General features: G+C 38.7%; 1 non-coding gene across 1 annotated transcript; it reads left to right on the top strand.

The window, feature by feature from the left end:
* Positions 1-1889: 1889 nt before the first annotated feature.
* Trnak-cuu (transfer RNA lysine (anticodon CUU)) lies at positions 1890-1962 on the top strand. Its single transcript has one exon. It is a non-coding gene; the product is annotated as a tRNA-Lys (tRNA).
* Positions 1963-14951: the final 12989 nt, after the last annotated feature.

Here is a 14951-nt window from a genome sequence, read left to right as displayed (position 1 = left end):
ACAACTAATTTCTATTTGTTCTGTTTTAGTGCCAGCAGTAATAGTACTTTCTGTAGTGTTGACTCTGTGTTACCCACTATGCAAGTGCTCCATAAAGTTATTCTCCCATCTGGAAATCCAAATATCTACATAAATATTATGCTCCTTATTGGGGAAATTATTTAGGCCACTCCACGTAGTTAAAAGGAGATTTATTTAATGGCGTAACTTACAAATTAAGGGATAGGTAGGTCGCGGGGTCTGGGGAAGGTGTATCACAGTCCAGTGGTGTTCTCTGGAGCTCTCCTCTGTCTACCTCCACCATCCAGCGTCCTGGAACCAAGCGCGCATTCGCCGATCCGGATCTCGGGTCCCCAGGCGCCTCCCTTGGCCCCGCCTTGTAGGCGTGACAGTTGCCGAAGTCTCAATGGGGGTTGGAACTTCCAGAACAAAGCTGGAATGGCTACCCACTACATCTCCCCCTTTTTGTCTAAATAAGAAAGTTCTAACCTAATACAAGACTATATACAAAGGAATGGTTATCAAATATTGTCCAGGAATAATGAGGGATAATGACCTAGATAAGATGGAACTACAACCAATGCAAACAATATCAAGCAAGAAACACATATTAAAATCCAGAGAAGTATAGAGCATAGATAAATGGCATGTTACAAAGATCATTCCAAAAGGTGTCCTACCCTAAAGAACCTGAATCTAATACTTAATATGTTCTATCTACTAAGTTGTAACTATAACTGCTAGTCTTCAATCCCATCAAAGACCTGAGAAGGAATGTAATGGTACCTGAGAAATGGTAGATGGATGCAAGCAACTTTCGGGAATCTTGCGAGTGTAGACCGAGACAGCTGGCAGCCCGGACAATCACCTAATGTTTCTCAGCATTGTTGGTGCATTCAAATTGGCTACAGGCCTAAAGTATCTGACAGACCATTTTCAGAAGCAGGAATTCTGAAAGACCATCTTACCCTGTCTTGGCAGAGTACAGTGGTCGCTTTCCTTGTGTCCCGCTTGTCCAGAAAGGATAGCATTGCATTTGTACTGTCAGCTGTCGAGGCAAGGGCAGTTCTTTGCCCAGTAGGCCATTTTGTGCCAAGAAGACAAACTTCCAAATGGAAATGTCTAGAAGCCCAACATTCTCTCGGGATCAAATTGGTGCAGCCAGGAGCAATTGTGTCTCGCATCAACAGAATTCTAAGTTATTTAAATGCCATATTCTCTAGGTCTATGAAGTGTTGAAGATTACCTGTCCATCTGACCTATGTATCTGTAAATCTGTATAACCTGATTAACGTAACTATAGAGATGACAAGCATAGGTGACTATAAATCTACAAGTCTTATCTACTGAAATAACCTAAGGACTAAGGCTTCACGTAAACAAGGTAGACAGTCTATAAGCAAGTGTATGGTAAAGAACGATGACTTCAAAGTTGTGACAATACACAAGATGTTATAACAGAGGTAGGAGTGTATAGTGTGATATACAATATGACAATAATCTTAAATATATATCAATATTTATAACAGAGGTAGGAGTATGTAGTGGGATATGCAATATGACAATAATCTTAAATATATATCAATATACCGAATATCCTAAACAGAAGTAGAACATACATAAAGTATGACAGATATAAATTTACATTTGTATCAATATACAAACATTTCAAATAAGAGGAGAAATATATGTACATTATACCAAGTATAGTTCTGTATTTGTATCAATATACAAATTATCTTAAACAGGAATATAAAAATAGTTTACATTTGTATCAACATATAAGAATCCATAACAGTGCAAATTACAGTGCAAATTATTTAAGGCTGCTATTTTACTAAATTTGTTTACTAGTATACACAATAATCTACCATAATGTCTTATACGTAGCCCGGCTAGCTCAGTCGGTAGAGCATGGGACTCTTAATCCCAGGGTCGTGGGTTCGGGCCCCACGTTGGGCGCCAGATATTGGGGAAATTATTTAGGCCACTCCACGTAGTTAAAAGGAGATTTATTTAATGGCGTAACTTACAAATTAAGGGATAGGTAGGTCGCGGGGTCTGGGGAAGGTGTATCACAGTCCAGCGGTGTTCTCTGGAGCTCTCCTCTGTCTACCTCCACCATCCAGCGTCCTGGAACCAAGCGCGCGTTCGCCGATCCGGATCTCGGGTCCCCAGGCGCCTCCCTTGGCCCCGCCTTGTAGGCGTGACAGTTGCCGAAGTCTCAATGGGGGTTGGAACTTCCAGAACAAAGCTGGAATGGCTACCCACTACAGCTCCTCATTTCAATAAGGAGAAAAGTGAATGGTTGGATGAACAAGGTCATTACTAATAGGTCGTGGGTCATTTTTGTCCCTTGCCCATCTTGTTTTACAGCCCATGCAAACCATGTTAAGGAGTCAGTACAATTTGTAGGTGTCTATAATATGAGCCCATCTTGATGCATATATATGTTATTTTTTGTGTATGATAAAAAAAATCTTCCTATTTAAAATTCAGTGTCATGCATCATTAGTTTTTTTTCAATAGATGCTTCACTTATTTTAAAAGCAGCAAAGGATACAAATGGTGAGGCAAATGGTTGTTGCTCATGTAATTATTCTTAGTGATTTCAAACAGTTTTTACTACCTTGGTTGTATTTATGGATATAAAGAAAAAATTCTGAGACTAGATGTGATAGGTCTGAAATATGCTGATCATTTATCCTGTGAATATGCATCTACTCTATACATAGTAACAGTAAAGGAGCCTTCACCACACAGTCTATCAATATGCAGTTGTCAGTCTGTGAGTTAATTACAATTAATGCAGTTGGCAAGGCGGAGCTCGAATGCGTATTAACAATAGTTTGCATTCTCTTGCCATGACATTTAAGCTATCATAGAATGTGTAAAGAGTACACATTAAAAGTAATGAATCCCCTTTCAGCTAAATAATATTGACATAATGATGATATGTTTTCCTTCTCCCTTTTCCCGAAGTGCTTATATTACTTCTCTTTTATTTTAAGTAAAGCAAAACAAAGAGAACAACTTTCAAGGACTAGGAAGACTATTGACTCAGTTTCCAAAATGCTGCATTGCATGGGGTTGTCAAAACATCCTGTAGAATAAAACCTCCCTTGTTACCTTTGTCCCATATTCATCAGTGCAAGGATTTTGCTTTTGCCATCAACAGCCCGAAGTACATAAAAGGAAAACAATTTTAGTCGAATGTTAAAAGAGAAGTGGTCAGAAACAATTGGCACACCCTGACAAGTGTTTGCCTCTATTACCGGTTTTCTATTTGGTAACTGTATCCCTGGAATGTGAAGATTTACTAGATATTTATGTGCTCTCTTAAATATAGGGCACTTCTGCCAACTGACACAGAGGTGGGTGATTAGGATTTCAAGCAAGAACACTTACTTGAAAAATCCTAGAAATTCACAAATCTATCTCAGATCAGTTTATTTTTATAAATGCCTTTATCATTAAGTTTCTTTCTACTGTTTGCAAAAAAAAAAAAATGACCATGCCAGGTTCTGCAGTGTTTTAGGTCTCTTTGGTGCCTCAGAACAAGGAGTTGCTCTATTCTTAAGAAGCCCCTGACTGTAGATAGCTTCCTAATATCTTATCTGCTTGAGATATTCCAGAGAACACTGGTATTATTCAAGCTACTAGTTCTTTCTACGCTCTCCTCTGTGATATTGTTTTTTATTTCTGATTTGACCTACCAATGAGTAGGTTCTCAGAAGAAAGTTAGAAGATTAAATTAATGGGTGATCTGTTTACACTCTGAGAACTGCCCACTGTACGGATTTCTGACAGTCTCATTCAGAACTGCATGCTCTCCTGATCATGCGTAGGCCGCAAGCAGTTGATTGCCATTGACATGAAGATCTTTGCATAGAAGTGTAGGGTGGCCCAACTTCTCTGCCATCTTTTAGCTACTGAGTTTTGTGTCATGACAACCTGTCACTGCAATGTGTTCCCTTTGCCCTGAACTGTCACATTTCCCCCATGTTGCTTACCACCATGGCAGAATACTTTAAGTACCTTCTAAGATTTTTCTTTGACACATGGCAGAATGGATCTGACATTCTTGAAGATGCAGAACACTCAGTTCATGTTCTTCTTTTCTTTTCTCTCATTATTACATTTTAGTAATAGGCTGAATATGAAAAAATATATAGAAATCTAAGGCTAATGATTAAAACACTTTAAACCTCTACTCATGGAAAGAAGGAAATTGCATGCTTGATCTAGTCCTATGATTAAATCTTTTTATTTGAATTATTGTAACAATGTACTCATAAGAATTATTCCCTCTTCTCACTCTTAAGACCACTTTACAATTAAACCTATTGCATTATACCAAGATTTCCCATTAAAGGACATAATTTATTCTTCTCTCCTATTCATGATATATTTCAACATAATTCTTGAAACTAAATTAATTGCATTTTCATGTAGTCAAATGTTTTTGAAAGGATCCATGTATGGCAAAGTAGATAATTTTGATTCCTAACAATTTTGAAAAACATAATGGAAAAATATTTTGTGTGGTGAATAAGTTTGTGAAAGTAAGGTTGTTTTTGTGTCTGTATGAAGGTTAGAGGATATCCATGAATATCATTTTTTTGGTTGTTTTTCAAGACTTGAATTCTCTGTATAGCCCTGGCTGTTCTAGAACCCTGTAGAACAGGCTAGCCTTGAACTCAGTGATCCGCCTCCTCAGTATTGGGACTAAAGTCATGTGCCACTATTGCTTGGCCTGGATATATTCTTAAAGCTTTGTACATCATTTTTCTTACCAAGTAGTCTAGTTTGGGTTGCCAGAAACCGGAAGCTTTCTTAAACAGATGATATTATTAGATACTATTTGTCTTTCTCAAAATGATACCTAGCTTTTCTAAAACAAAACTCTTCTGGAAATTTACCTTCTCTTTCCATGACCCATGGAAATTATTCCCTCTGTGTGTGTTAATCATTTGTTGATTAGAAACCGTAATATATTGTGACCAAGATCTTGCCAAATGATATTTGTGCTTGACTCAAAGCACGACATTCTCCCATCATTGTGGTAGGATCTGTGCTGCATAGTCTAGAATGAATTATGGTTTGTTTTTCTTTTTTGGCTAGGTTACATCTAGTAGGAGAATAATTAAGAAACATACAAAGGCATTTTTTTATGGTTTTTGTCTTCATTTGTGAGATTTGTGCACATGCGTAGGCAATGTTCTAACATTTATAGCTAAATCTCCAAAATGGACTTTTCTTTTTTTCTTTCTCTTTTTTTAGTGAGAATAAAATCAAAACTTTTAGCTGTAGGACTTAATATTTTAATCTAACACTAAGATATATTCAGTCTGTTCGATCATTAGTCTTAACGACCTCATAAATTACCTCTATTTCAGTCAGCAAGAGTGAGAGATCCAGGCCCTCTGAGTGGGTGAGACAGTTGATTGGCCTGATCTGTTTGGGAGGCATCCAGGCAGTGGCACCGGGTCCTGTGCTCATTGCATGAGTCGGCTGTTTGAAACCTGGGGCCTATGCAGGGTCCCTTGGCTCGGCCTGGGAGGAGGGGACTGGACCTACCTGGACTGAGTCCACCAGGTTGATCTCAGTCTGTGGGGAAGGCTTTGCCCTGGAGGAGATTGGAATGGGGGGCGGGCTGGGGGGAAGGTGAGGGGGGCAGGAGGGGGGGAGAACAAGGGAATCTGTGGCTGATATGTAGAACTGAATTGTATTGCAAAATAAAAATTAAAAACAAAAAAGAGTGAGAGATCCAGTTTAGTTATGGCTAATTTGACACTTCAAAATCAGATAGAAAAAAAAAAAAACCCACCTGATTCTGTGCTAATGGTCTGTATATAGTCTGCATTTTTCTTTCTATTTTTTCTATGATGGTATTTTCTATGATGATATTTTTATGATGATTGTCATGTAGTTTTGAGAGTGTAAAATTCAACTTAATGTATGTTTGTTTGTACAGTAATAGATAAAATAGGCAATGTAGCATAAATATAGAGGGATCCTGAGCTCAGCATGTCATTGGAAACTTTGAGAGTTTAGAGCAGCCCAGATCCACTGTGCCTCTATTTTTCTCTAAGGCATTTTTAGCAACTGGTTCTCTATTCACTTCTACCGAGCTTTAGCAAATGCTAAACCTAGCTGGGAGGTGAAGGCTGGGGGTAGGTTCATGGTGACCATTTGAATAATCCTCCAGACTATCTTGGTGTGGAAAATAATGTTTCTGTTACTATTTTTTTTTGTTTGCATGAACTGCTCTGAAAGGATAGGTGGATTGGAGAAAAAGAAAAGGAAAGAGGAGAGAGGAGACAGAGAAAGAAAAAAGCAGACAAGTTTTCTCTAAGAGGTTTTGTTCACATAGAAGCTGAAGATAGAATAAAGGAAGAGCTAATTCATTAATTTCAGGCATTGTGAGGTCTCGAATGACTGTCACTGATGTGTCCACTGTGTAGCTCAGGGCAGTCAGCTATTGATTAAGTGGCAATGGACAGAAGGATTATAATGTGGTCTTGCCTTACATAAGCATTCACTGCCCTTATTGCTACAGTGTGAATGAAGATTAGGACCTGCTTGAAAACCTGCAAATCAAAACAGTTTTCACTTAGAGCTTTAGAAAACATCACGGACATATGGAATATTACTCGTCCTCAGTAGGAACTATTTCATTTTGGATTGACTTTTATTTATTTTTTACTTAGTGATCTCTAAGGGATATTGGTTAGACAATGCCTTTCCTTTCAACCCTTTGGCTTGCAATGCTTCTCTCCCCCCAAATCTAGTGCAGGTTCCCTCTATGAGGCTTGCCTCTGTCATTCCCGACTATTGCCTATTCTTGGAGAGTTAAACATGACTTTAGACCTTAGAAAAGTGATTGTAGCTATAACTTAGTGCTGTGACATTAAAAAAGAACCACAGAAAGAAGGCCGGTGCAATTATCTTGTAGGCATATAGGAGGAGAGGCAGCCACCAAGTGAGTGTGATGTCTGACTGAGCTATAAATCAGCAGAGCATGACAGGCCAATTCCCATTATCAAGAACCTCATGGGGCATCACAGTTTCATTGTACTGGAATTTTGTTATTTTCAGAACCCTGTTAAAATGATCTAGTCTTCAGGAATACAGATGACACACGGCATCTGGTTCCTCTGGAGGGCATAAGAAAGTAGAAAAGACCTACCTTCTTAGAAGTAATGAAAAAGTACAGCAAGGGTGTTAGATAGCAGATCAGTATAACAAAATCAACCACTTTCTTATGCCCTGACAATAACCCAAATATAAAATGGAATAGAAAACGAATTCCATTTAAAATTGCAACAAAATCTCTGCCTAATAATGTTCTTCACAAAAAGTGCACATGCTTGAAGGAGAATTGTCCAATAACAAAGCAAGCTGTAAATTAATGTACTCACACAATACATTTACATTCAGAATCACCTACAGAAGTATGCTATTTTATTTCAATACATTTATGTAAAATCATAAAAGAAGGCTAGAAGAGTATATGCCAAACCCATTTTACTCCAGAAAGTGGGATTGAGGCTGGTATTGAAATGATAGTCAATGGACATTTTAGTTTTATTTTTATACTGAAAATAGAATTTAGTGTCATTCTTTATGTTCATTTTTTAGAAAATAATTTATTTATGTATTTCTTATTTATTGTAGTTTTTCACCCAGAGACAGTGACAGAATACACGTAAATAGGCCAGAGCACCAATTTTTACAGGTGATTCTTACTTTTTTTTTCATTTTTTAAAAATTCCAAATATTAGATCTTATTATCTCAGAAATAAAAAGAATGTAATCAGAGAAATTTAGTCAGAAAGTATTAGAGAGTAAAGGCATGGTGCTAGGCAGAGGTCAAAAGAGCCAGACAGTGTGACAGGGTAGACAAGCAAGACAAGGCAATACTGAACAGCATCCGGACACATCAAGCCGGCATCCAAGTGCGTTGCCGCTCCCTGGTACATGTATTTCAAAGTGGTTAGTAAGGAGTAGGATGCCCTTCTTTTTGGCTGCCTTTTTCACCCCTACAACTTCCAGATTTAAAAAGATCCCTCTCAGTCTTCCTTATCTCCATCTAAAATGTTGCCCAACATGGTTTATGTGAGTACAGTTGCCTTTACTAGTTGACTAATCAGTAGTAAAAACTCTTAGTTCTGTTTACTCATGACTACCTAACACCAGACTGGGCTGCATCTTACAGTTGATCTCCATTGCTGTGTGCCTGATAGAGGGCATCATTGTTATCCAGGAAATACTGAGACCATGATAGACCCTGTAAGCAGAAGCTGAGGGAGGGAGAGAGGCACCAAAACACTATTTCACTTGAGAAGTAGCAATAAGAGAACATAACTGTAGCTGGGCAACCTTGAAAAAGACAATATGTTAAAGGAAGGTAGCAGCAATACTTTTTTTGTTGGACAGCTTTATGTAGGCATCAAAGCAATTGGATTCTTGGGAAGACAGAGATGAAGGTGAAGTGCCCAGAATTGCAAGACCTTTTACCTAGTTAGTCAAAATATTAATGGAACTGTTTATGGCTGTGCAGTGAAAATGGGTTTCATTTCTCCAATGTGGTGAGTCTCATAATTTGTCCTATCACTGTTATTCACTTCTACCCAGCCTCCCTCTCTCTCTTTCTCTCCCTCTCTTTTTCTCCCTCCCCCCTTTCCCAGTGCCCCACATGGGTAACTCTCTAGCTATATTCAGAACCCTGGAGACTCATCTAGAATGTTCTACTACTTACAGCTCTTAGCTAGCTTGATTTATTTTTCCTGGAGTGGAGACTGAATATATATTTTTTTATTTTATAATTTAATTTAATTTTATGTATCAGCCATGGATTCCCCTGTCCTCCCTCCTCCCGCCCCCTTCTCCCCAACCCATCTCCCATTCCCACCTCCTCCAGGGCAAAGACTCCCCTGGGCATTCAGCTCAACCTGGTAGATTCAGTCAAGGCAAGTCCAGTCCCCTCCTCCCAGGCTGAGCAAAGTGTCCCTGCATGGGCCCCAGGTTCCAAACAGCCAGCTCATGCACTAAGGACAGGTCTAGGTCCCACTGCTTGGGTGCCTTCCAAACAGTCTAAGCTAATAATGTATCTCACTTATCCGGAGGGCCTGATCCAGTTGGGGGCTCCTTAGCTATTGGTTCATGGTTCATGTGTTTCCAGTAGTTTGGCTATTTGTCCCTGTGCCTTTTCCAATTAAGGTCTCAACAATTCTCAATCATACAATCCCTCCTCTTTCTCGCTGATTGGACCCCTGGAGCTCCACCTGGGGCCTGGCCGTGGATCTCTGCATCTGCTTCCATTAGTCATTGGATGAGAGTTCTAGCACGACAGTTAGGGTGTTTGGCCAACTGGATCACCAGAGTAGGTCAGTTTGGGCTTTCTCTCAACTGTTGCCAGTAGTCTATTGTGGAGGTATCTTTGTGGATTTCTGGGGACCTCTCTAGCACTTTGCTTCTTCCTATTCCTGTGGGGTCTTCATTTATCATGGTCTCTTTTTCCTTGTTCTCCCTCTCTGTTCCTGATGCAGCTGGTATCTCCCACTTGCCTAAGCTCTCTTTCCCTCGATCCCAGACTCAGAAAGACAAACATGGTATGTACTCACTCATAGGAGGATACTAGATGTAAAACAAAGGATAACTAGACTGCTACTCACAACTCCAGGGAGGCTACCTGGAAAAGAGGACCCTAAGAAAGACACAGGGATCCCACAATGACACAAAGACACAATGACAGAGAAATGGATGAGATCTACATGAGCAAACTGGATGTGAGGAGGGATAATGAAGAGACTGAATATATTTTAAGAGAGTTGTGGTATTATTTTATCTGTTTAAGGGGCCTGTGATGATATTTTATCTGTATACCCCAATAAAGCTTATCTGAGGATCAGAGGAAAAAGCCAGCCACTATAGTAAACATAGAAGTCAGGCAGTGGTAGCACACACCTTTAATCCTAGCATTTGTGAGGCAAAGATTCATCAGGATCTCTGTGAGTTCAAGGCCATACTGGGAAAAGAGCCAGGCATGGTGACACATGCCTTTAATCCCAGCACTAACCATAGAAGTCTGGAGGTCTGTACAGACAGACAGGAAGTGATGTAGCTAGGTGGAGAGAGGAAATGAGTTGGCAGAACAGAAAGACATATAGGCATGGGTATACAGGAAGTAGCTCTCTGGAGGCTGAGGTGCTGTGGACATCGCTCTGTATAAATAAAACACTGATTGGCCAGTAGTCAGGCAGGAAGTATAGGTGGGACAAGGAAAGAGGAGAATTCTGGGAAGTGGAAGGCTGAGGCAGAGAGTCACTGCCAGCCACCTCCATGACAAGCAACCTGTGAAGATGCCGGTAAGCCACAAGCCACGTGGCAAGATATAGATTTATAGAAATGGGTTAATTTGAGATATAAGAACAGTTAGCAAGAAGCCTGAGCCATTAGGCCAAAGAGTTTAAATAATATAAGCATCTGTGTGTTTATTTTATAAGTGGGCTGTCAGACTGCCGGGGTTTGGCGGGACCCGGAGAGAAAACTCTCCAGCTACACTGAGAATTGGTAAGATTCAGTTGGCTATGGCTTTTCCTATTCCTCAGTTTTAACCCCAATATCTGGCTCCAGGTTTTTTATTAATATGATCATTTAGCAATTCGTCTTACACAGAGTTATTAGAATGACCAGTTAATCCATACAGAATCAAAAGCCTTAGATACCACATTTTCATTTATTCAGTTAGGAGGAAAACACGGACATGCTAAGTGAGTGTTACAGTAATTCCCACACCCCTTCTGTTCAGACAAATTTTAGATATGAAATGGATAAACCTTTTCTATAGAATGCAGACTTTAAAAAATCAATAATCAGTTTGCTTTTATCTATGCTACACAAATAAAGCTGGAAGTTATCATTTTTCTTTATAAGAGCTTTTCTTTTCTTTTTTTTTTTTAGACACAAATTGTCTTTCTAAAGCTGGTCTTTGGGACTGTAGTAAAAAAGAGGCTTCCAATGCACTCCAAAACACTTTCATTTCCCCGATTTCCAATTTTGTAAGGAAGAGTGCCTTGAAGTGGATGGTTTGTAGTTGCTAACCATGAAGTAGGGACCAGGTCCTTGAGTGGCCTGGGTAGGTGGTGAAGGCTGCAGCACTGGCCATATACTGCTGGAGAAATTTCAGAGCAGCAAGTCAGGACTCTCCAGATCCAGAGGGCTGCCTGTCAATAAGTATTTATGAACTCATTTTTTAGACTTGGTGCTAGTATTTTAAAGAAATAAAGGCAAATGTTTTGTTGGTATCCATGAGAGGCCTACCCTTTTCTGAATAGAAATAGAGGAGGAATAGATTGGAGTGGGGAGGCACAAAGTGGGGGTAGAAGGAAGGGATTGGAAGGAGAGGAGGGAAGGGAAACTGTGGTCGGGATGTAAAAATAAATAAATATTAAAAAAACAAACAAACAAAAGAAATAAACACAAACCCCCAGAACATTGCTCTAAACATTCCATGTGGATACAGTTTTCATAATAGCAATTAAAAGTAGAACTCATCTGGAGAATAAAAGCATCATATGCAGAGGGAAGATTTAACTGAATATATAGCCATGAGTAAAATAGCAAGCAGAAGATATTTAAATAAATAACCTCAAAACTATTCAGTGCTGGTTTGGTCTTTGAGTGTGCCGTGTTGAATCAGATCTCATTTGCTCATTGGATAGTTATGTGTGCACAGATTTATTCTCAGTCATTATTTCACAACACTGTCTTGGTGAGCCCAGGAGACATCCAAGAAAGAAGTACTGCTCAAGGACCTCTAAGCCTAATACTGGGGGCACGAATGACTACAGGAAACACTAATGGTGTTAAGAGGATGCCAGGACTCATAAGCCAAAATAAAACAAGCTATGAATCTGGGAGAAGGTGTATTGTTCAAGGAATAAAACGATGAGAGAGGAAGACAAGTGTGAATAGATTCCTAAGCTAGAGCTGGACGCTCTCCGCAGGTTTATGCACAGGAAGAGGGGGAGCATTCAGCAGTGGGGAAATGAGAGTTAGGCTTGCACTCCCTCTTCCTTCACGGGTCTCTCTAGAGGCTGTTTCTCAACCAATAGTGGTGACAACAACTCACCTGTTCAAGCCCAAGGTAAAGGGACAATCAGTAGACTTGGGTAGCACCCTGGTTCTGCTGCTCTGCCCCCTTCTCAATAACTTTGGGTATAGGATATCTGTCCACTTAGAAAAGGGTCTGAGAGAGGGGAAGGCAAGTCTAGACTACCGACTTTTTCTAGAAAAAAAAATGGTACAAAATAGGCAATGCTACTGATTTTCAGACATTGGTTACTCTCAGATTAGTCCCAGCCCAGAGGGCGCTATTTGATATCACTATTTGATGAATGTTTTGACACCTACATTATAGGATTCTGTAACTGACCTCCTTCACCCTTTAAAGTCTTTAAGCAGCACCACAGTCCTCAACAATACAAACCACAGAAAGGGAGGGGTCATTCCAGAGTCCTTTTCTTTCTTCATTTCAAAGAGTCATGTAGACCAGCAACTCAACTCACAAATATTATTAATTTTCTTTTATATTACCCTACTTCTGTTAAGTTATATAATGTTTCCTCTCTGTATTTATCTTAACTTTTAAAACTGGTTACCCTCCCATCTTTTTTATAATGACCTTGAAGTATACTTTTTTGCACCATATCTAGTCATACTGGTATATTAAATATTTGTTCACAAACCTAGAATTAATATTGATGTTGGGTTAAATAAAAACCACAACACTGAAGTTATTGAGAATGTGGATAATGTATCTGTCAGCTGTCAAGTCATAAGATTTTTTTCTGTGATATACATGTGTTTGGTGAATCAGTGAGCACTTATATAAATGTTAACTGGTAATATGAATATATAAGCTTGCATGAGGGTATTGTAAATTCCAGAATTAAGAGTAATAAAATAATAAAGGTATCCAAGGACTAATTGATATTTGAATTTATGTAAATGCTCCAATCAAGTGAATTAATAGATGGCTTTCTATAATATTTGTTAGTCAGTCAATTAGATAGAAAAGGCATTGGTTAAACAAAGCCTTGTGATTTCAATGATTTACTAATATAAGGATTTATGGAATTGATGATCAAAAGTTGTGTTAAAAAGGCTTTAGTTTTTGTGGAAGAAACTAGTAATTACCGTTTTTCCTTATAATGGCATTCTATTTTTATTTCATCAAAGTTATTTTTTGCTTCAACCACCGATCTAGGTTTATTATTGTTGTTGCTTCAGTATTTATTGAGTTTTTTATATGGGCCAGCCTGAGATAAGGCACATTGTGGATATCATAATAAGATACGGTTTCTATTCTACAATATAAACCTAACGAAGCAAAACCTTCCAAAGAGAAACAAGAGCATAATCCTGCCTCTTACAACGAAACTGTTCTTCACATGTATGAAAATCTTTCTGCAAAAGAAAAGACTAAAATCTTATAAGTTATCATGCTGTCTCACAGTGATGTCTGTCCATTCATTCTTCTACTGTGGTCACAGTCCTATTTTATAAATATATCATTTGGGTGGAAATTATAAACTTGTATAAAAGAGGCTTCTACAACTCCTCTCCTTAATATTTGTAGAAAATGTTAGAGAGAAAGGAATTCAGAAAAATTCTAACTAATATAAATACAATTATTTTAATCTATTGAGAAGAAAGGGAAAATGTGTGTTTTACAGCCATTTTGGGGGTAAACTGGTCATAAAGATATGAATGATTCTCTGTATTCTCTATGATATGTCATGCTTGCTTTATTCCAAGTCTGCACCTAGGTTGCTTTCTTTGTTTTGTTTTAACTGGGCTAGTTGGATGACACCTGTTCTCCATCATGAGGATGGAGGGAGTCCTGCTTGACCTGGCTTATGACTAACCTTTTGCTAGTGGGCATGGCAATACCAAAAAGTGGCACTTCCCTTGTGTGTGTGTGTGTGTGTGTGTGTGTGTGTGTGTGTGTGTGTGTGTGTGTTTGTGTGTAGCATAAGGTATTACTCTTTGGCAATTGAGTAACTGCTATATATATATCCTCACAACTCATACTCTTTTTCCAAAATGTTTTATGAATTCAACTTCTGTAATTGTTCATATGATTGTCTCAGTTTCAAGTACTGTGTGATTAATAGTTTGGTCTCTGCTCTAAGACCTCTTCATTTGGTGCTAAGACAGCAAAACTAGTACAGCCTAAAATTTTGCCTGGTGAAAGAAACACATGTATTGTAATTGCCTACAATAATAAATGTTACTTTGTACAGACATATAATTTCTTAGAAAAACTGCACCATATAGTGATTTCTTCTTCAGAACATGTAACCACAGGCAGCTCTCTACTAGGAGTTTATCCTTACTTTACAAATGGTCTCTTATGACCTGGTGCTATAACTGAATCTTCCAGAAGCCAGTAGACATGATGTTCTGTGATAAAATCCACTTTTCTATGATGATACATGAAAATAATAGGAAATGTTGGAATCTGACTCTTTACATCTTTATGTTTAGACCAAAATATTCATTAGAAGCAAAGCTAATAGTATAGAATAAAAATAATAGTAAAGCAATAAAGGCATTTAGTAAGCATGTTCATAGTGGGGCTGACAGAGTGTCCACAGTAATGAAAAGTGCTCTTCCTTATGAAAGGTGTTTAATATAGTCACCTGCAATCAGACGGCTGGGAAGTTGTATAGGTTTTATTATTGTTCCATATGGTTGCTAGATAGGACACTCCACAGTCATGGTGAATAATGGTGACTAGAAAACTACTTTGGTTAATTTAGTTCATTGACTTTTCTCACATCACTCACATATGCTCCCCTGATCCCCTACTGAAGTAGTAGAGAAAGTGTCTGACATCTGCAGGGCATCTCACCTTTCCATTTGCTTGATAATCTAGT

The sequence above is a fragment of the Peromyscus eremicus genome, chromosome 9 (assembly GCF_949786415.1).
Source record: "Peromyscus eremicus chromosome 9, PerEre_H2_v1, whole genome shotgun sequence".
Taxonomy (NCBI): Eukaryota; Metazoa; Chordata; class Mammalia; order Rodentia; family Cricetidae; genus Peromyscus; species Peromyscus eremicus.
This window is presented reverse-complemented; position numbering and strand designations above follow the sequence as displayed.